The sequence below is a fragment of the Rhinolophus ferrumequinum genome, chromosome 9 (assembly GCF_004115265.2).
Source record: "Rhinolophus ferrumequinum isolate MPI-CBG mRhiFer1 chromosome 9, mRhiFer1_v1.p, whole genome shotgun sequence".
Lineage (NCBI taxonomy): Eukaryota > Metazoa > Chordata > Mammalia > Chiroptera > Rhinolophidae > Rhinolophus > Rhinolophus ferrumequinum.
Window position 1 is genome coordinate 78,023,336 of NC_046292.1, and position 21,246 is coordinate 78,044,581.

The window sequence follows — 21,246 nt, forward strand, 5'->3', positions numbered from 1 at the left end:
AGAGATCATTTAGGAGGCTAGGGCAATAATCCTGGTGAGGGATGGTGGTGGTTTAGCTCCAGTGGTAGTGGCCCAAGTGGAAAGAAGTGGTCAAATTCTGGATATATTTTGAAGGTGGAGCTAGCTGGATTTGGGGACAGATTGGATGTGGTGTATGAAAGCATCAAGATGCTTTTTGACCTGAATAGTTGGAAGGATGGAGTTGTCATGTGCTGAAATTTGTATGCAAGAACTGTATTATACATCTCATGGTGACTCTGAGAGAATACATAGCTCAGGATTCTGGACTTGAGGGTAAGGCCTCCTTTTACTTGCTAGGGAAAACCTCCTGACACAAACAAGCTTCGAGTTGTTCTGTGAAAGATGAGAATCAGAAAGACTGAGGTTTTCAGGAATACTTTTATTATACGCCAATGAACAGTAAAAAAAAAAAAAAAGAAAGAAAGAAAAAGGAAAGAAAAGGCAGCCTTTTGGTTGTATTTTCTTAATGACAAGCAATTAATTTAGTTTTTTACTCTTTTCCTCCCCCTGACCCCACACACTGAAATACCAGTGAAGAGGAAAGCTGCTGGTGCTTTCTGGCACCCAGCAGAGGAATGTGAGATCTGGGAAGACCTTCGAGCTGAAGCCCAGTGAAGGAGTCAAAGGCTCAGACTCTAAGAACTTCTGTGCCTGGGGCCAGAAGCCAGATGTTATGGAATGATGGGTCAGTAGTTCCGGAACTCTCTTGATACCTTTCCTATTCCATTGGACCTTTTGTTTATTGGCATTGTCATGGGTAAAAGACCAAGCTACACCAATAACTGATTATCCATGTCTATCTACAGAGGAAGGAGATAGGGCCAAATATATAACCAAAGAGAAGAAAGAAGAATGTAATCGCCCTATAATCACGAATCTCATGAAAAGGATATAATAGTTGCCTAAGACTGCTGTAACAAATTACTACAAACTGGGAGACTTAAAACAAGAAAAATTGATGCTTTCAGAGTTCTGGAGGCTAGAAGTCCAAAATCAAGGTGTCAGCAGGACCTTGTTCTCTGAATCTTTCCTTGCCTCTTCTAGCTTCTGATGGTTGCTGGCAATTCTTGGTTTTCCTTGGCTTGTGACAGTGTAACTAACACCAATCTCCATCCCTATCTTCATGGGACCTCCTTCCCTGTGTCTCCTCTGTGTGTCTGTGTCTTCTTCACCCCTTATGGGGACAGCATCCATATTGGACTTAGGGCCCACCCTAATCCACTAAGACCTCACCTTAACCAATTACATCTACAAAGCTCTTATTTCCAAATAAGGTCACACTCACAGACTCTGGGGTTCAGATTTCAATATATCTTTTTGGGGGATAGACTTCAACCCACAACAGAGGGCAATGTGAACTCACATGAAGAACTGACCAGTGTGGGTAGTCACCTACGTGGAGCAATAAACAAAAGAAAACAGTTACTTGCTGAAATTGTAAGTGGAGGTCAAATGGGTTTGGGAGTAACAGGAACAATTCAGATAAGATACGCCCTCTCTTAGGATACTCTCCATCTGTGCTTATGGCCCTGATTTTTTTCTGTCAGACTTAAAAAAAAAATATTGTATAAATAAAAAGAATAAGAAAATAGCACTTCTCTGACTCACACATTGGGCAGAGCCACCAAGTCTTGTGATAATCAGGAAAGCCTTCACAGAAGTGTTGATGCTTAAGCTGGATCTGAGTATGAGAATAAAATCGCCCTGCAAGGAAGGGGTGGGGGGAGGAGAAAGGACTTCCCTCACAGAAAGAAAGCATATGCAAAAGCATATATGCCCTTTACCTCCTTAAGTAGGGTGAAAAGTCTTGAAAGGCAAGGTCCATATCATCTACTTAATATGTATTATTTAAACACAGTAATAAAATAATGAAGGGGACAGAATGTTTCTGGTTTTAATAAATGCACGAACAAGTACACCATAACCTGGAAGAACACTAGAAGTATATATAGGGAGGAGTTAATTATTGGACATGTTTGCCAAAGCACAAATATGGAAACCCTACCCTCAGCCAGATCTGAAGAAATCAAAGGGCTGAATGTGGTATAAATTCCTCTGCCCTGATTGCATAAGGAGATCTGCCAACATTTCTGCTCTGATATATTCCTTTGTGTACAAAGGGCTGAACTGGGTTCTTGAAAACCTGATCGTGAACTGAGATATGCAATTCTGAATCACCACCGTGATCTAGGAAAATTAACTCCTTGCTGATCTTCCCAGATAAGCACCCAAGCTTGTTGCCTCTGAGATGTGCAACAGGATCTAGCTAGATTTCTGTCATAGAGCAACTTCCCTTTTTTGGCATAAAATGTACAGGATACCCATAGAGTTCACACTGGGTCATCTAACTCTCATTAAATGCACAATGATTCATTGCTAGGGGTGGGGGAAAGAGGACAGTGAGGGAGAAGAAGTGCTGAGCAGAGTGGCAGAGTTATAATTATGAAACTGCAGAAAAAGCTAGCCCTGGGAGGGATGGGGTCATATGTGCTTACTATTGGTATTTAAACTACAACTTCAAAGCCAGGAGTCAGGGGCGGGGGGGGGGGGGGGGGGGGGGGGGGGTTGGGAAATATCGTGTACGTTGATTGGCTTTCAGAGGAGACGCATCAGATGCCTGGCATGCTTATTGGAATTACAATGTATTAATTTCTCTTTATATCTGACAAAGAACAAAAGCTCTCCGATGATAGTACAGTTGCAGAATCAAAATTTGGCTGTAGTGGTATAAGTGAACAATTTGTCTTTTTCTACTTGATTTACTTGCATTCTAGCTGACAGGGTCTTCCATTCTGTGCCTTCATTTTGTACTTAAAAAGGGATTGTTTGTAATTTACAATTTAAGTCTGAGTGCTATTATTCTGCTCTGTCAGAAAGCATCTGTGGCAGTAGCTATCGTTTTACGTCTGTGCCACAGACACAAAGCAAGTCAGTCTTGAGAGCTCCCCCAAGTCTCCCAGCAGTTAAATTTGTAGAGGCCTGATAGAGAAGGGTTTCACAAATATCAAAATGCCTGACATCCCTCGCTGAAATCATGACACAGGCAGTTTCCTCGGTGAACTCTAGTTATTTATGTCCAAAAGCAAAGTTTGCCAAGTGCATTTTTCTCTAACTCTTCCTCTTTGGGGTAAACTTGGTAAATTCCTCATAAAATAGTTTTCTTAAACTCTGACCCCCCACTTAGGTCTGCTTCTCCTGGCTGACATTGACTCAAAACAAACCAAAAAAAAGTAACTGAGAGAACTTACAGCTATGTACATGTGTGTTTTAATGTCATGAAGTTAGAATAACAAAGAACTTCACTTCCCTCCTTCCAAAACAATTCGATGGTTTTTTTGTTTTGTTTTGTTTTTTTGCTGTTGCCTGTGATCTGATTTTGAAAGTACCCTAAGCTTTATATGTACAATCCATCAACTGCCACTATCTTAAGTTAAAATGATGGTGGCTTTGGGCTTTGGTTTTAATTTGAAAAATGTATTTCTTTCAAGGAAACAAAATGCCAAGTTGTTAATGAAATGCTTTTAATAGATTTCCAAATGCTCCTGGCCAACACCAACCAAAATTCAACTCACTCATTCTAAGACTTAAAATGTTCATTTTCTTTTCATGTAAGAAGAGCTATGTTCTAGATGATTAAGACCATAAATTCTGATACTTTATAGGTCATTGCATTACATTCAACCTTGGTCACAGTTACATTGATGAAAATTTATCTAGGTCTTACTTGTAAAATAAATAATAGTGGTTAAAAATCATTTCATTTCCTTTTGACGCATCCTATTGTACTAAATATGTTTTTTTAATGTTTTTTTTTAAATCCAAATTTCCTTTTGGTGGCCCTGATTTGTTTTCTAGTTAAGCAGCAATTATATAATTTTCATTATCAATGCCCAAAGCCATCTGTCACTAGAAGGTATCAACCACAAACCATTCAGCCTCAAGCAGCAAAAACAGCTGTGTCTCTAGAATGCTTGTGCTTTCTGAAACAGAGCATAAGTTTTCCATCAGCTTCCCAGGGTGGCAAGGTACATGAGATCCCCCCAGCACCCACCTCCAAAAAAGAAAAAATCTGAATCACAGAAGAGCGTAAACAAATTTTCGTTTTGCAGGCCCATACCAGATCTTCCAGTGAGATGATGCCTTCACTGAGATGAAACTTCCCATAATGCTTCACTGATAGATAGCTCCCTCTCAGGGGTACTTTTAACAAGGAAAGAGGTCCATGTCATACACTGCAAGGGGGGAGGAAACCTGAGGAAGGTAGAAAAGTAACTAAGTTATCCACTACATTACTGCAGAGAGCCATGCCAGGATCCTAAGGTCTCCAGCTGAGGGTTCTTAGAACTCATTCATGCACCTCCTCAGCCCCATTATCTATAGCGTGCTGTCCATTAAAAATATAATCTGCGATCCTTCCACACATGTAAATTTTATAGTAGCTACATTAAGAAGTAAAAAGAAAAAGGTAAAATTAATTTTAATAGTACATTTTATGCAATCTAATTATACAGACTATTTTTATTCTAACATTTAATCTATATAAACATTGTTGAGATACATAGACATGTGTGTATATGTATGTAGGTGTGTGTATGTGTGTGCACGTGTGTGTGTGTGTGCACTAAGTCTTTGAAATCCGTAGTATTAGGTTGGTGCAAAAGTAATTGCGGTTTAAAAGGTTGAAAATAATTGCAAAAACCGCAATTATTTTTGCACCAACCTAATATATTTTACACTTATATAACACATCTTAAGTTGGACTAACCACTTTCAAGTGCTTAATAGCCATAGTAGACAATATTGACCTACACTAAAGAACTTGTTTTTGTTTTTAATTGTAGACAGAATCTTATTTAAAATTGTACAATGTGTATACTGTTAAATAATAAACTATTGGCAGATGTTTAAATACAACGATTTTCACTTCACTCTTGACTATTAGTGATGTCGCTTCCATTACCCAGAAGCCTGTTCTGCTACAGTTTAGTGGAGGGTCAAGACAGATGATTCAGAAGTACGTCCTTTAAGAGTCCCTGTGACATACAGAGAGCCCAGTGACTTTGGGTGTGGCGAGCTGACCTCAGAGTCCATTGTGTGAGAGAGGTTTTCACTTTTGTTTTTAGTTTATTTTAGTTTTCTGGTCTCCCCAGCTTCATTTTGGAGTGCAGTCTAAGGAAAGTATATTTGTTTTGCGAGCATGCTATGATTTGCTCAGATTTTTAAATGACATATGTATGATAACACCCTCCTTATTATAGCATGGTTAAAGGTCTGTCAGTGTTTCCATTAAAAATTCAAACTTTCTGGGATTTATTACACAGCCATAACAAATTGCTCCAGACAGAAACTTGGCAAATCCTTCTTTCATGTAGGAGGAAATTCTTTTGAACAAGTTTTAAAATGATAAAAAAAAAATGTTTACTGCTTAAAATTACTCATGTGATTTTTTTTTGTGTGTGTGAGAAGGCAGGAATTCAGATAGAATACGTGTTATAGATTTACATTTTGTTTGTTTTATAAATTTGAAATATTAATATTAGCTTTTAAGTCAAATTTTACTTAAGAGTTGCCCATCCACCTCCCAAATGTTCAATGGTTTTAGTATTTGATTCTCATATTCGGAAGTCTGATTGATGTAATGATTCTTAGAGGTGATGGATGAAGCAACTATGAATCTTTACGTTTCTTCAAGGTAAAAACTAACATTTTTCAAAAGATAAGATTTGTTGTGCTATGAATTACTTGCAGACAGAGATGTCTTACTCATGTTTATATTCTCAGGGCCTAGTTATTATAGATGCACAATAAATGTTGGTAAATAATAAATACATAAAATCATAAAGGCTGTTGGTAAGTAAATAACAAATACATTAAATGCAACTTGAGAATGAAGACATAGTCTCTATTCATAAGTCTCTTATTTAAATATCCACTTATTAACACTGTCTAGTAACTTTGAAAAACCTTTTATTAAACTGTAAAGAACATGCTGTTGGATCTCTAACCTCTGATTTCTCTCTTCTCTGAACTTCTCTCTTCTCTCTCTTCAATGGATAATTGTAACAATCAAATGTCCCAGCGCTATGAAAGCACAAGTCAGTTCCACAACTGTTTTGAGGCTTGCCTTTCTTTCCCATGTCTTATCTACCTGGCAGGAGTGTTTAAAGATGGAATACCGAAGGCTATGAAAGGTATAAAATGCTACATAGATATAATTGACACATACGTCCTCACCACAGTAAACATTAAGGACAAACCCTTAAAATTACCGTGAAAGTAAACATGGTGAAAAGTGCATTCTTTCACCAAGACATTTGAGTCCAAATGAAACAAACTTACCTGACATAGTGTTGGGTTAATTGACCTCAACGTTTTAAAGAGATAAACAGGAGTTACTCTTAGAGTTGCATTATTCTATATTGTATCTTTATTTTTTCCCAATTTTACTGAGAAATAATTGATACACACCGCCCTGTAAGTTTAAGGCACACAGCACGATGGTTTGACTTACATATATTGTTAAATGATTATGTTATTTTTATTTTTGACTGGAGAAAAGCTAAGGCATGTTTTCCAAGTATGACTTTTGAAGTCTACTTTCTTTTAGGAATTCAAGCCTAAAACTCTAAATAAGTACATCTCCATTCTATTTAACTGCCAATCTGTTCACTATTTATTTGTTATAACCTGGTAAGCTGTTTGTGTTTGCTTGTTTTTGTTTTGTTTTGAACTATACAAAAGGCTACTTCCAATGAAAACAAATACTACAATTTAAAACCCCTTACGATTGGGCTGCCTGTACACTTGTTTTATTAAGTACTCTTTTGCTCCCTCTGCTGCCATGAAGAAAACCTTCACGTTCAAGACCCCAGCACTTTCCTCACAGTGTTCTCTTGGCAACGATGATGCAGATTTGTGTATACATCAGAGCTCTTCAAAAATGCAGTACTATTTGACCAAAGCATAGAATGTAATAATTACTCATTAAAAAGTGCAAATTAATAAAAGAGGGAGTAAATAAAAAAGGAATAAATAGGAGAATTAAGTTCTGCATCTGTGGCCAAATTCATATAGACAGAGCCCTGTAGTATAGAATAGAATTTTTCACACTTGAATGTGCTTAGGAATCACCCAGGGGCTGGTTACAAGGCAGATTCTGATTCAGTAGGTCTGGGGTGGAGCTCTCATTCTGAATGTCTAGAAAACTCCCAGATGCTGCTGCTGCTATTCTGAAGACTACGTTTTTCGACACAAGACATAATGATATAATATATTCTTGATAGCCCGTTTTAAACCTTCAAAAATAGATACTACCAAAAACAGTGAAATAGATATAAGGGATGAAAATGATTTTCCATCGTGTTTAAGCAATACAGAACACAAATTAGGAGTAAGGCTCAGCAGGCCTTATTTCTCAATTTCCTTTAATTTCAAAGTTTGACTTATGCTGTACAAATATAGTATCAGGTTTATGAATAGGACCACAGTACTACATATTTGCCTACTGGCTCCTTGAAAGCTCTGCTCTCCTTTCATTGAGTTTTTATTTGCATAAAGAGTCATTTTTAAAGAATTAGTACCAGTTATTTGTGATTGTACATTTACTATTTTGTCATCTGAAAATAAGACATTTCAGTGCTAAAGGTAAAGAAAGTATATCATGAGTATTATGTTTATGTTGGTTGGACCTTGCAGGAAGAAATAGTTACAGATTTTAATAGCAGTTTATGGCTTTAATCTTAATGGCTAAGAAAGTAAATGACACATTTGTTATTATTCTTACTTTTTGGGTAATATACATTTTAGCTTCCTTGAGAGAATATTTAAATTAATTGACTAACCTGAATCATGTGTTTTAATTTGATTAAGTTTGTTAAAATAACTTAAATTTAACTGTTTGTGTCAATGTAATATTAAAATATTAGCTCTTTTTTTACTGAAAATTCTCTAAATGTAAGATGTCTAAAAATAGAGTCGAGGTGGATTGGACAGTCTGCAGATTAGGAGCTGGAATAAAAACATCTCAGTTAAGCCAAAAACATGGCAACCAATATTTTCTGTTATAAAAATATTTTAGATGAGTTCAGTTTTTATGAAAGCTGTCTGAAACTGAAATGAATAGCAGAAGCTCTCTGTTTATTCACAGGCCAGTAATAATAATACCTGCAGCACAAAGCATACGTCTTTTCCTGCAGACCCAACAGCTTCTGCTCCTTTTAGAAGCCGGCTCTGCCGGGGGAAGAGATTATTACCCGGTTATGTCTGAGGTATTAACCTTCACCTTGGTAATGCTTGTCAAGGAACACAACACCAGGCAGAGCCTTTTTAGGAAACTGATTTTAACTGTCCACTAGAGGCTGTAATGAGACCAACAATGTCATTTTACACCAACCCAGTGTTTAAACTGTAACAATCACTGATTTTTAAATAAAAAAAAATAAAAAAAGAAGTTGTAGAAATGAGTAAGAGTGAACTGTAGTAGTTCTATTTAAATAACCATGTATATGTACATGGTATTTCAAAATGTGAGAAAGAAGTTATTTCCGGGGCTCTACACCTTCCTAGTTAGTATGCTTATTTTTTATTTCTGTAGCACGTTGACTCTACAATACAGTTGTTCAAAAGCTGACACATTTCTCTTGGTGATTCTGTATCCTGCTTCGGCTGGTGACTAACCGTTAGGTCATAAGTAAACTTAGCCAAAAGGTTTCTCAAATACAGCTTACAGTCAATAGTGGTGGCTTCCAGAGAGAAACTTACGTAGAGGGATCATGTTTCTAGACACTTGGTTCTAAGCACCTGAAGGAGGTCAAACGCTGCCCGGACACCTACTGGTCTTCCAGAATTACCTGCAGCCAGGGGAACGCCGCAGTGAGCTCCCTTTCGCAGGGATGTGCCTTCTCTTCCTCCAGGTGCCACACCTGTTGGCAAGGTGCACCCTTCGAAAGAAGATTCCTTCCCGTCGAGCTAACACCTGGCGGTGATACGTGCGATGTGTGTGGCGCGCGCAGGGGTCCGGGGGCGAGGGGGAGGAGCGGTGTGGTGGGGTAAGAACCGCACTTAAAAATTGAGTCCAGAGTAAATTCTTCAGCCTGGAATCACGAGAACTGCCATTTGATGCTCGGTTTGCTTTCTCTATCTCCTACACTGGTTACCTCATTTCCGATTAAATTAATGATCCCGAATTAGCTGCGAGAGGAGTGCGCAGGTCGTCTACCAAGGCTAGAGCTGGGTAGAGGGCAGGGAGGTCACCGGCTGTCCCAGGCAGTAAAGGTTAGGGGCACGTGCAGTCCGGGGGGGGGGTCCCTTAAAACTTTCCAGAGTTGCACGCAAAGGCACTCCCCGTGCCCCGGTGGTCTGGGTTCCCGAACGCCGAAGCTAAACCGGTTTGAGGATTAACGTGAATGATGATCGCAGTCAGCCCTCTTGGACGCTTTTCGGCGCGCCCGGAACCAAGGGCACGTAGCAATCAGAACTGGTTCGTCTCCCCTCCCCCTGGGGTATTTCATTGGCTCTGAGCCGGAGAATCCTCCAGGGTGCCTGAGTTGCACTCCGTTGTCGTTCTGTCCCCTCCAACTAGGTGCAGGGACCCAGGGAAGGGAGCGAGGACCCACCAGTCACCGCTACAATTACCTCATCGCCTCACTTCCCCGCCCCTTTCCCAAACCTGGAAGAACTGTCCCCTCTGACCCAAGTCTCCCTGCCCCCCTCCCCCCACCACCCACCCCCGATCCCGAGCCAGTCTTGGGGGGAAACGCTCCAGTCTCTCCGAGGGCCGCCGAGCCCGGGCCGCTCGCACCGAAGGATTAAGGGCGCGGGCCAGCCGCCCGCCGTGCGCTCGCCGGGCTCCGAGAGGCTCGCCCCGCCGCCCGCCGGAGGGTGTCCCCCCTCCTATCACCCCCCCCCCGTCGGATCCTTGAGCTGCGGCGGCGGCAGCCAACTGCTCCATATTTGGCTTCTATTACACATTTACATACTGGAGCGAGCGAGCGAGCGAGCGAGCGCGAGAGAGCGCGAGGGAGGGAGGAAGGGCGGAGGGAGGAGGGAGGGAGGGGAGGAGAGCGGGGGGAGGAGGAGGAGGAGAGAGCAGAGTATACCGCAGACATCATTTCTACTACAGTGGCGGAGCCGTACAGGACCTGTTTCACTGCAGGGGGATTCAAAACAAGCCCCGTGGAGCAGCAGCCAGAGCTACAGCAGCCGCAAGACACTGTTTCTCTCCCTCTGCCCCCCCTTCCCCACGCCACCCCAGATCCATTTACACTTTACAGTAAGTGGCGATTTTTTTTCTCCTCTGATTCTGTCTCTCCCCCTCCCCCATCCCCTTCTCCCCTGATTTAGATTAAGATGCCCCCCGTTCTCCTGAGAGGGGCCAAAGCAACAACCAGCAAACAAACCCCAAACCCCAATCGGCGGCACCGAAAACAGCTGGAAGAGGAGCGAAGGAAACCGACGCGGCGTGTTGTGGTGGTGGTGGGGTGTGTGTGTGTGTGTGTGTGTGTGTACACACAACCTTCCTCGGCTCCAGCCTCCCGAAGCGACACCCTGCTCAGGGTGCACGGACCGCCAGCAGGGGGGCTGTTGGGGGCCGGGTGGGCGCCCGCCGGGTGAGGGGGCGCGCCCGGGCTGGGGGCGCGGGCCGGGAGAGTGGCGGTGGCGGCGCCTCGCTCGGGCGGCTGCTAGTCCCGCTCGCGAGTGTGGAGAGCTGTGTCCTTATCCCTGGAGGTGGCATAAGGGAGGCGACAGCGGCCAGGGGTCGCGCTGCCCACTCCTGTCGCCGCCCCCTCTTCACCCTTCTACCCAAAGAGGGCGGCGAGAGCAAGCGGGTCTGGACGAGGCTGGGCTGTCCCGCCGGTGGCCGCCTGGCCTCGGAGTCCCACGGCCGGGGTCTACCCACCGAGGCCGGCCTTTCCCGGCGTGCGGCTGCGGAGCCAGGACTCTGCGCGCGGCCCGGCGCAGGCTGTGGGAGCGCGGGGGGCGCGGAGGGGTGGGCGCTGGGTCGCGGGCGTGCGGGTGCCGGGAGCGCGGCCGGAGTGGTGGCGGCGGCCCTGGCTCCGCTACCACCGCCGCCCTGTTGGTACGGCCGCTTCCTGATCCTGTGGCCGCCGCCGGGAGCCGGGAGCCCGCGAGCGCCCCAGCCCGGTCCGGCACCCCCGCCCGCACCCGCGGCGGGAGGAAAGGAGCGGCAGCAGGCGCTGCCCTGTGGGCGCCAGGAGTGAACCGCCGCGCGACTGCTGGGAGGGTGAATGAAGCCAGGAGCAGGGGAAGGAGGAGGCGCTGCGGCTATTGGGATGCGCCCCGGAGCTCCGCTGCTCGTTCACTCCTGGCCGGGCCGGAGACGCTGCCACTCCCGCGGCCGCCGCCGCCGCCTCCTACGTGGTCCCAGCGCAGCGCGCAGGCCAGCCCCGCAGGGGGCAGGGAAGGGGCCGGACGGGCGGAGCGAGAGGTGAGGCGGTGGCGGAGCGCGGCGGGAGTGTGAGTGAGTGAGCGTGCGTCTGTGTGCGCGCGCGGGGCGGGGGCGGGGGGGTCGTCCACAGGGGCCGTCGCGATGGGGAGAGGGCCCGCTGAGGCCACTTGGCTGACTGCAGCGCCTGACCCCTCCTCAGCCCCCCGCCCGCAGGCCGCCTTCCCAAACTCCATGGCTTGTGCTTTCATTTTATTTCAGACCACGTAGGGGGCTGACTGGAAGCAATGAAACAATCCAGGTTTTCTAGGGAGATTAGCAAGAACCTTGGTGGGGGTGGGGGGGGTGGAAGTAGGGTGGTGGTGGAGCTCCTGCCAGAAAACAAAAAAATCCCTTCCTAAGGACTGTGAGGTTCGGTTTAGTCCCGTGGAGGCTCTGTTTTGTTTTGCTTTCTTAGTATATAATCCTACAGATAAGAGGGTAATATAAATACTTCGGAAGATTGGGAATTGCTGAAGAGTGAGTAGTAAGGGCGGAAAAAAAAAAAGCCAGTCGGAAGCTGGTTATATAATGCGCGATGTGGCTAACGAGAACGGCAAGCTATTTTTATTTTGTTAACCGTATGCTGTGCAGTAGGGACTCCTCCAAACTGGTTCTGTACCCGAAGAGATTCTTAGCTTCCCTGTGAGATCCACAGGATACAATGAGCCAAATTAGAAGACCCCATTTACACCCACAGCCTTGGAGTGGCATACTCCCTGCACATTCTGTCGTGCATGCACGGGAATGCGTGTATGCAAATAAGTTCTCCTTTGGCAATCTAGTAGTCACAGCTCGATGACATTTGTGTTTTATAATGCAGGCTGTTCTTAATATTTAAACATCATCCTTACATATCGCACACAGCAGTTACTTGATGGTTATTTTTAGGCTCAGCTAGTTACTTTTCAACATTATTAGCTAAGCCAGTTCTGTTTGGGTTTCTGAGGAGCCCTGGAGTTCCTAGAAGCCCCTGTTAAGCCCACCTTGTGGTTTATTTGGTGGGTGAAGATTGTTTGATTGTTGAGCTTTTGTTTGAAACGAAGCTTATGCCTAGGGAAACCACCAGAGAGGAGGACAAGAAAATCCTGCATATAAACTCTTGGAGAGGGATTGCACCATAACTGCTAAGGCTGTGGCATTTAATCTCCTCTGGCTGCCCTCTAACTGTACATGCATCAGTCAGTATTTTAGCAGCTCCACAGACAAATGGGCTGCTACTTAAAGCAGAGGTTGAAGTCTCCCCTGAACCTCCTGCCTCCCTGTCTTTCTCCTCTTCTAGGTACGGTCAGTGGTGTAGGTTTTCAGTGCACTTACTCCAGCCCCGATCACTCATGTAATTAGATCAGGCTGCCATGGCAACAGACACTGTTCCTTGTCCATTCAGGTGGGTTTGTTTTGTGCTTGGACTACTCCAAGTGTTTTATGCACAGTATTTGTGCTGCCCAAGCCAGACGAGAGACTTCACTATTTCAATTGCGTCTTCTTTCAGTCATTTGGACGGGAGACACTGAATGAGGCTTCTCGCTACTCTTATAAAGGAGACCAACAAGCTGTTCTTACTGGGTGCAGTATGTAAATGTCTCTCCCCAGACAGTGAAAGGAGCCTGACAATCCTGCTGGTGTTTATTGTGAACAGATCAACAAGTATTTGGTACTTGTTAGAAACCTTTCAGAGCTGACTAAAGCAACATTTCTTTTGCCTTCTGGTACCATTGGCCTTGCAGGCACTTAACCCTTTCAAGTGTGAAAGTGCTCATCCTTTAGAACCTAAGTTGCCAGTTAGTCATGACTGGTTTTCGAAAGGGTTTATTCTGCAGAAGGAATTTATTTGGGAAGGATATCACCATTGTCATGTTTTAAAACTTTACAGCCATCATAATAGAAAAATCTAGGACTGACTGTCAGGAGACAGATATTCTGAGTGTATTCATTCTTCATTTGGATCTTTTGGCCATGATCTTTACATCTGTGGTAGTAAGTTCAAAGGTTTTTGTCTCAGGAAAGAGGACATAGGCCTGTAGCTGTTAAGACTGATAATGTGTGGTGCTTTTGCATAATAAACAACTTGTACTCTATTTTGGGATATAATTTAATGAGCATTTAATAATTTAGAGAATAGCAGTCTACTCTTTGCATTAGGGCACCACCTTATTAAGCCTGTTAAACAAAGAAAAATAATGCTGTTGCAATAAATAAATAAAAGAAGGAAAGAAAGAAAAGGAAAAAAAAGTAGCTTGGTTGTGGAAACTCTCTGTTCCTCAGGCAATCCAAATAGAGGGAAGTATTTTAGTAACCCTGATATTTGAAAGTAAAAATAATTGAGAATAATCATGTCTTGATTTAGTTGTGAACCTGCCAGTTTTGGTTTACAGTTTTATAGCCCCATAGCTAAATTGGGAAATCCTTTTTTCCCCTAAGGCTAGGATTGAGAGAGCTACTTATTCCTGGGTGGGGGTGCAGTTATGATTTCTGCTAGTGAGTTTATTATACGGTTGGTAACTTGATTGTGGCCTGCTCAGATCAAGCTTGCAGTGGTTAAAATGAGCTATTATTCCTAGGAGGTAAATAGATGGGAAGCAGTGATATAAAATAAAGCACAGAAGTGTAAGTTTTACAGAACACCTTGGATGATATTTTGCAACATACAGGAAATTGTTTTATTTGCAATGAAATGTGAACGTGTATTTTTAAATGCACAAATTCATGCTAAAATAAATATGAAAAATGTACTTGATTGGGAACTGTGAAAGTTAATGTTTTCCTCTCTGGATTTCGTTTTAAGAGGGTTTGGTAAACAGAAGTGAAACTATCGATTTTAGGGCCTCTTTTAGAGAAAGGTTTGAGAAAAACTCTTTAGCCATCAGTTTATATACATCAAATACCTGTAGGGCCCTACATTTCAACATACCTTAATCAGTTGTCTGGGAGTCCTGGGAAAGGTCAGCCTGAAGAGATTATTAAACTATTAGTGAACACATTTCTATGAGTCCTGTTTTTGTTGTCATTACAGAGTTTAGAGACTCACATTCCTTTTGTATAATATGTCATTTTTTTTTTTTCCATTCTGAAATGTCAAGTGGATTTTACTTTGGCACTTAACTTCAATGACAGTTTTTGATGACTAACATATTGTGACACCGGTTCATTTTGTTTCCTATTAGAAGTTAGTCAATAAACATTTTACTAGAACCCTGGAACTTAGTAAACGTAGGCATGAATGTTAATTCTTTAAACTATAGCTGTCTGAAAGTAACACATAGTTTAGACTCTGAAGAGCTTAAGTACTTGCTTTGTAAAGGGATAGTGCAGCAAGACAATATCATTTTTGCGGGGGGAGATAGTTTGAATTCTATTCTTTTATGTTTTCAGAGTAACTCAATACTTTGAATGATTGCTTTCTGTGAGAGGTTTAGATATGAAGCAGTTTAACTGCTTCAAAGAAGAGATTTAGTTCTGGTCATACTTCCAAAGTTATCAGAAGCAGGCCCTCCTTATTTTGTTAAAAGCATCAAAAATAATAAATCGTAGAAATCCCAATAGAGAGAGTAATTTCTGTTCTAGGGCTTTACATATAGGACTGCCCTGTTTTTAAGAATGAAGTTTGTAGTCATAAATTATGCTGTTTGAATTTTAGTTTCATTTAATTCAATTTAATAAAATACTCATTCAAAAATTCTTTAAGAGATACAGTAATATAATAATGAGCATACTGAGTTCTAGTTTAGAGACTTTAAATGTTGGCTGAAAGAGTTGTAATTGTAGCAAGATTTTAAAAAATATATATAAATGCTTAAAATTACAAGAGTAATAAAAAGATTTAGGTAAATATTTGTGGAAACAGTTTTTAAAAATCTTTTTCTTATTTCATAATTTATGTATTTTTGTCTATCAGTGTAGTAATATATTTTATAGTCTTTATAAATCTGGACTTTTCAGGCTAGTGTACGATAAATATTTGTACTACATAGTACCATAACAAATGTACTAAAACATGTTTAGAACTATTGCAGACGAAAAAACAACAAGCATTGTATTTTCTCTGACATGTTTGATGTTAGCAGAAATGTTTCATTGATTTTTCTATAACTTTTAATGCATCCCATTTGTGGAGTAATGAAAATGCATTGGTAATTGCCATAACGTAAGCAAAAATTCTATACTGCCTAAAAATTACTTTTCAGAAAAGTCATTGTAACGTAATCAGAATTTGAAACTTAAGGGGGCAGAAGTTTTCCTGATTATGGTGTTTTGATTCAGGCTAAGAGGAACTCTTTTTTTTCCACTTAGGTGCTCTTTAACATGACATGTTTCCAGGGAGTCATTTAGCACAAGTCTTTAATGATAATTGTCATAGCTGCTAACCTATAAACATCCTTTTGATTGACTAGCCTATCAATGTTATTTAGGCCATCTTTGTTAGTAATCTTCCTCTATTAATCGTGTTGTGTTATGCTGCTCTGTTGTGCTTTCTAAATGTTAAATATTCCATGTTTAGTGTATATATTGTATAAAACAGTCTATAGGTTATTTTTTATACATTGTTTGCATTTTTTTTTTTTACAACAAATCTACTCTGTCTTGCTTTTATTCTTGTTTCTTCCCTCTGATGGAATCCAGCACATTATGTTAACTCTCTTAATTACTCTGGTGTAGCAACACAAATACTTTTGAAATAAGTAGGCATACCAATGGGAGAGTAAATTAATATTTTACAGCATTTGCATCATGCTTGACTGTTCTCTGCACTTCAGAATAGGAGGAGACTGTAATTTGGACTCTATAAAAAACCTTATCTGCTAGGTGATATGGAAATAGGATTGTGTGCACACACATCAATATCCAGACAAACACCCTCTCAACTGTTAGCTCATAAAAGGAAGCGCTGTCTACAAATCCACGGTACCTGCACCTTGTTCGAAAATGATTGTCCAGTATTCTGATGCTCCATTTGATGTTACTAGATAAAATCAAGACTCCTCCCTTTAAAACAAGTACTGTGTGAGAGTAAATAGAATTTTGTGAGCTTCTATTTAACTTGGCCACTATTTGAATTTGTAACTCAACAAGCTTTTTAGCAGAAGGATAGTGTCTTCAAAGACGTTATAGTCTAGAACAGCTTACCTTCTTTCTCTGTACTCACAGATTCCACATGGGAAAATCACGGACTAGAAAACTAACTTCTTTTGATTATCAGTCCTAGGCATGCAATAGATGCTTAAATAAATACTTGGTGAATGGATTAGTTAGAAGTAAGAATACTTTGGCTACTATTCATTACTTTGAAAAGTGTTGGAAAGCAATTGAAATTATTTTCTTTTCCAGCTGGGATATGCTCTTAAAAATAGTGAGTGTGTATGGATGAAAATAATCATGACTACTGAGATGTGTTGCCATGTACCCAAGGATAATTGGCTCACTTACCTGTTTACAGATTATTCACATTGGAGATCATATTCATAGCTCCAGAATAGTTTCTTTCTGACACCCAAAATAATCCTGGGCCTTCTCCTTCCTACTGTTACCTGATGTGGGCTTAGGAAGCTCAAGCTAAATTTAAAATCAGCCTAAACAAATATGCAGATCAGCACCAGGAATCAAAGACTGAAAATCAGTCCAGCGATTACTAGTTTGGGAATATTTTATAATAACTGTGCTACTGATCCTATTTAATGTGGACAATTGGGAATTAACAGTATTTAAAAATATTATTTTCATAGATAGGGTTGAAAACTGTTAGTAGATCAAGTCCTCAACTTCTTCCATTTCTATGCATAGGTCTTTACTTCACAAAAACTACAAGCACCAAGCTCCCTGATGGAAAGGTATATGGAAGATTCATTCATTCTCTCTTTCGTTCATCCATTCACACATTCACTCATTCATCATATAGTGGATAATTTTCACTTACCCATGTGCAAGGCATTGTGGCAAAACGAAAACGAAGTAGACATGCATTCAATAATTAAATAATTTAAAGTTTAGTGGGAAGTCTAGTGAATATATGCATACTTTAATTTCTTTTTCTGCATTTGATGATTTTTTTCTATTCCATTGACTGGTATGCTAATAACTGTGTTCTTTCATGACTGTCCCTTTAAGTTGCATGTTGATAGTAATATATGCCATATTGAAATTAGACTTGGGCTCAATTACTATTCAGTCCCTGCCCATTTTCACCTGATACTCCTGTGATGACCAGCATGTGTTGATCAGGTGATTGGTTAGAATCATTAGAGAAGAGAATGACAGTAGCTGGCTCAAATGGGGATGACCAAGCTCTCGATTTGATTGAAGGGATGACCGTTTTGTATGTTGGCTTCCCTCCGAGCCCTGTTGAGTAAAACCAGACCTGCCTTTTGAGCGTGCTGGTATCCATCCGTGTAATCCTCATGAAACAAAATGCAAACTTTGATGTTTCTTAAAGTTACGATTTCAGTGCCTAGTCATTTTAAGTGGAATTATTTTTTAAAGCAATCTGTTCTGTTTTTCATTTTGATGTCCTCTCCTGCACTCCCTGGACCATTGCAGTAGCATCGCGCAGCAAGTCACCAGGGTGGTCCATTCAAACTGCAGCTTTGTTTGTCATCCCTGTACAGCAGTCTCCTCCTCCACGGCCACTACAGGGAAGTGCATCACCCATCAGGTGAGAGTTTTGCGACGCTCTGTAGTTCCCACCCGAGGATAAAATCTGACCTGGAAAAATCGCCTACTAGCCATGCTTTAGCACTTTATGGACTGTTTAATATACTTGTTCTTGCAAACTGGATTGTGTAGGAAATTGAGAAATTGACAAGAGAGTTTTTAGAAAACTTGAATTAAAATCTCTCTGTTTGGTTTCACTCATTTGGTTAATGAAGAAGTCAACATTTGACTTTGTGATGATTGATTGTTGCATATTGTGCTTGAGCCTTATCATTTTAATTGTCACCGTTACTTAATGTGATAAGAATGTTTTGCTACCAGTTATCTTAAGTCACAGTTTTCATGTTGTAGGTTTTTGTTGTAGAATGACACATGCGTAGGGAGACAGAGGCCTGTTTGTTCAGTGGCAACCAGTATTTGTTGAATCTTGAAATTTTCTGTGTCTGTTTGGATTTTACAACTTCCTGATTTCCTCACGTACAGTAAATTTTTCTGGCCTGGAGAGTCATGCAGACACAGGGTGTATGCAGGGTGGATGACTCATGGTCTCTTTTGAAGAGAGGGCAAGAGGATACTGCCTAAATGCAGTCAGGAGAGATATAAGTTAGGCAGAAGTTGGGGCAATGAGGGGTTGGGAACACCAGTGTACGCAACCAAAGATGATTGTGAAATAGATCTCCTCTTTCTATTTGTCTTGGGAGCAGTCCTGCTGGAAGCTGTGGAAATAGACTAGTTCAGAGGTTCCCAAGCCTGGCTGGGCAACAGAATCACCTGGAGAGCTTTAAAAAATAGAATTTGGGACTCCACCCTAGATCTACTGAATCGAAATGAACCCTAATGGTCTCTGGGAATCATACGGAGGCTCCATAGGTTTGGAAACTGCTGGATTGGGTGGTCTCCGGACAGCTCTTCCTGAGTCATGTTCTATGTTCTATTTCCTTACTTGGTGAGACACAAAGTCTACTTTTTACCAAACCTCACATACAGAAATCTGGATTTTCAACTAATTTGTTAAGAGGTGGATACTTGCTTTACCAAAATGTTCATTTGAAAATGATTCCCCAGATTTCTTTGAAGAACTCCCTCTCTACACCTAAGGTCCAGTTTTGAAGTTACATATAAATTCTGTGGCATCCGAGAGAAGAGCATGGGGCTCTGGGACCCGCCTGTCTGGATTTACATCTAGAGCTGTCACTGGGGCCTTGGGCCATCCTATATCCTTTCAATGCTTCAGTTTCTTCCTGTAGAATACGTAGATAGTATCAGAACTTTTTCCCAGGGCTTCTGTGAGGATGAATGAAACAGTATATGTATGCTGGGTGGGACAGTGCCTGGTGTATGGTTTGTGATCCGTGAACATAAGCTCTCATTGTGATCAAGCAACTTATCTCCTGACAGGGTGATTTTAATGTTCTCGTTTTGTGATGGTTGCTCCTGGACCATACATGATTGGAAACAAGTCAATATACCTGTACCTTGGTCTTTGGACCAACACTGTAGACATTTGCAGCTCTGCAAAGCAAATGAGCCTTCATTTCTTTTTCTGAATTTTATGTTCGTCCAACTCTCTTACTGTGTGATAGGATGCATATTTATTGTTTTTATATTGTTGTAAGATGAACTGATGAGTTGCATGCATAAAGGAAGTTATTTGTGATCTGAGTAAAAACAAATAGAAACCTGAGTGACTGAAGTACACTCTGCCCCAGAAAGGATAGAGAAGTCCTACTGGGGGGTAGGGAGGGGGCAGAGGAGGGAGGAAATTATCACAAACATTATATCCTTGTGAAATATGGAACTGGGTATTTCACATTTTATTGGCTGTGGGTTAGAGAAATGTTCTTTGAAATAGAATAGCCCTGGAATTACACCGTGTTTCCCTGAAAATAAGACCTAGCTGGACAACGAGCTCTAATGCATCTTTTGGAGCAAAAATTAATATAAGACCAGGTCTTATATGATATGATATAAGACTGGGTATTATATTATATTATATTACATTATATTATATAAGACCTGCTATTATATTATATTGTATTGTATTTTATTGTATTTTATTGTATTATATTATATTATATTACATTATATAAGACCGGGTCTTATATTATAGTAAAATAAGAACGGAGTCTTATATTAATTTTTGCTCCAAAAGATGCATTAGAGCTGATTGTCCAGCTAGGTCTTATTTTCGGGGAAACACGGCATGTAAAGGTAAGCCAGTTGAGATTTACAAGTATCAGATGAATGGAAAGTGGTGCAGTGCCTTACTGCTCCTTTATCTCTTAGGGGTGTTACCCATTTTAACAGTTACATGCTAGGCAGAAAAGCCTCACATTTAAGTTTTTGCAGAAGCAGTTTAATTGCATATGTGGTTAATACATACACAAATATTTTTAAACCTGTGGTGTTTAAAAGGGAATTTTATTATGAAAATATAGGCACCAAAAAGTCGTATCTCTTGGTAAATATGTGCAAGCTTATTGAGACAAGACCAAGGCTTTTATAGTATATTAAGTGTCTTATGAATACTTGTATTACTGACAGAGTAGTACAGAGTCACCTTGAATTTTAAGCAGCTGACATTTTTTGTGATTGCATTTAAAGGAAGCTTATAAGCACTATTTAAACATTTTGCATAAATAATGGCCTTTTTACAGTCCTCACAATTGATAGCTAAACATAGGCAGGGAAATACCACGTTTCCCTGAAAATAAGACCTAACCGGAAAATAAGCCCTAGCATGATTTTTCAGGAGGACATCCCCTGAATAAAAGCCCTAATGCGTCTTTTGGAGCAAAACTTAATATAAGACCCGGTCTTATTTTCGGGGAAACATGGTAGTATCCTTCATGTTGTACTCTGTTCTATTCATTAAGGGTTTTTGTGTGTTTTTTTTTTTAAAGAAATTAAAACCTAGATTACAATATTTTCTGGTTCTAGTTTTTTTATAGAGATGATATAGCTATAGCAAAGTTATAGTGCTTTGTTCACAAGCACTCTTCTATGTAAATAAATGATTCACTCATTTATTCCCTGTGTATTTTTAAACTGCTCCACTGTACTGTGGGAATGAAAGGAAGAGCTGCCAGAAAGAGGTTATCCTGTATTCTTCATGGTCAGGTAGGGGAAAGAAGGAA

At 41.0% G+C, this 21,246-nt stretch overlaps 1 protein-coding gene across 8 annotated transcripts in view; it reads left to right on the top strand.

Annotated features, from left to right (window-relative positions):
- The first annotated feature begins 10,093 nt into the window (after nucleotides 1-10,093).
- ATXN1 (ataxin 1) overlaps nucleotides 10,094-21,246 on the top strand; it is a 384,739-nt gene continuing 373,586 nt past the window's right edge. For 2 of the 8 annotated variants that reach the window (XM_033113562.1, XM_033113561.1), the window contains exons 1-2: nucleotides 10,094-10,291; nucleotides 17,996-18,110. The gene's annotated coding sequence lies outside the window, so the exon portion shown is untranslated. Of the gene's footprint in view, nucleotides 10,292-11,257; nucleotides 11,468-11,487; nucleotides 11,501-17,242; nucleotides 17,290-17,995; nucleotides 18,111-21,246 lie in introns of those variants that run through there. The other 6 variants (XM_033113563.1, XM_033113566.1, XM_033113565.1 and 3 more) reach the window with 6 other exon arrangements.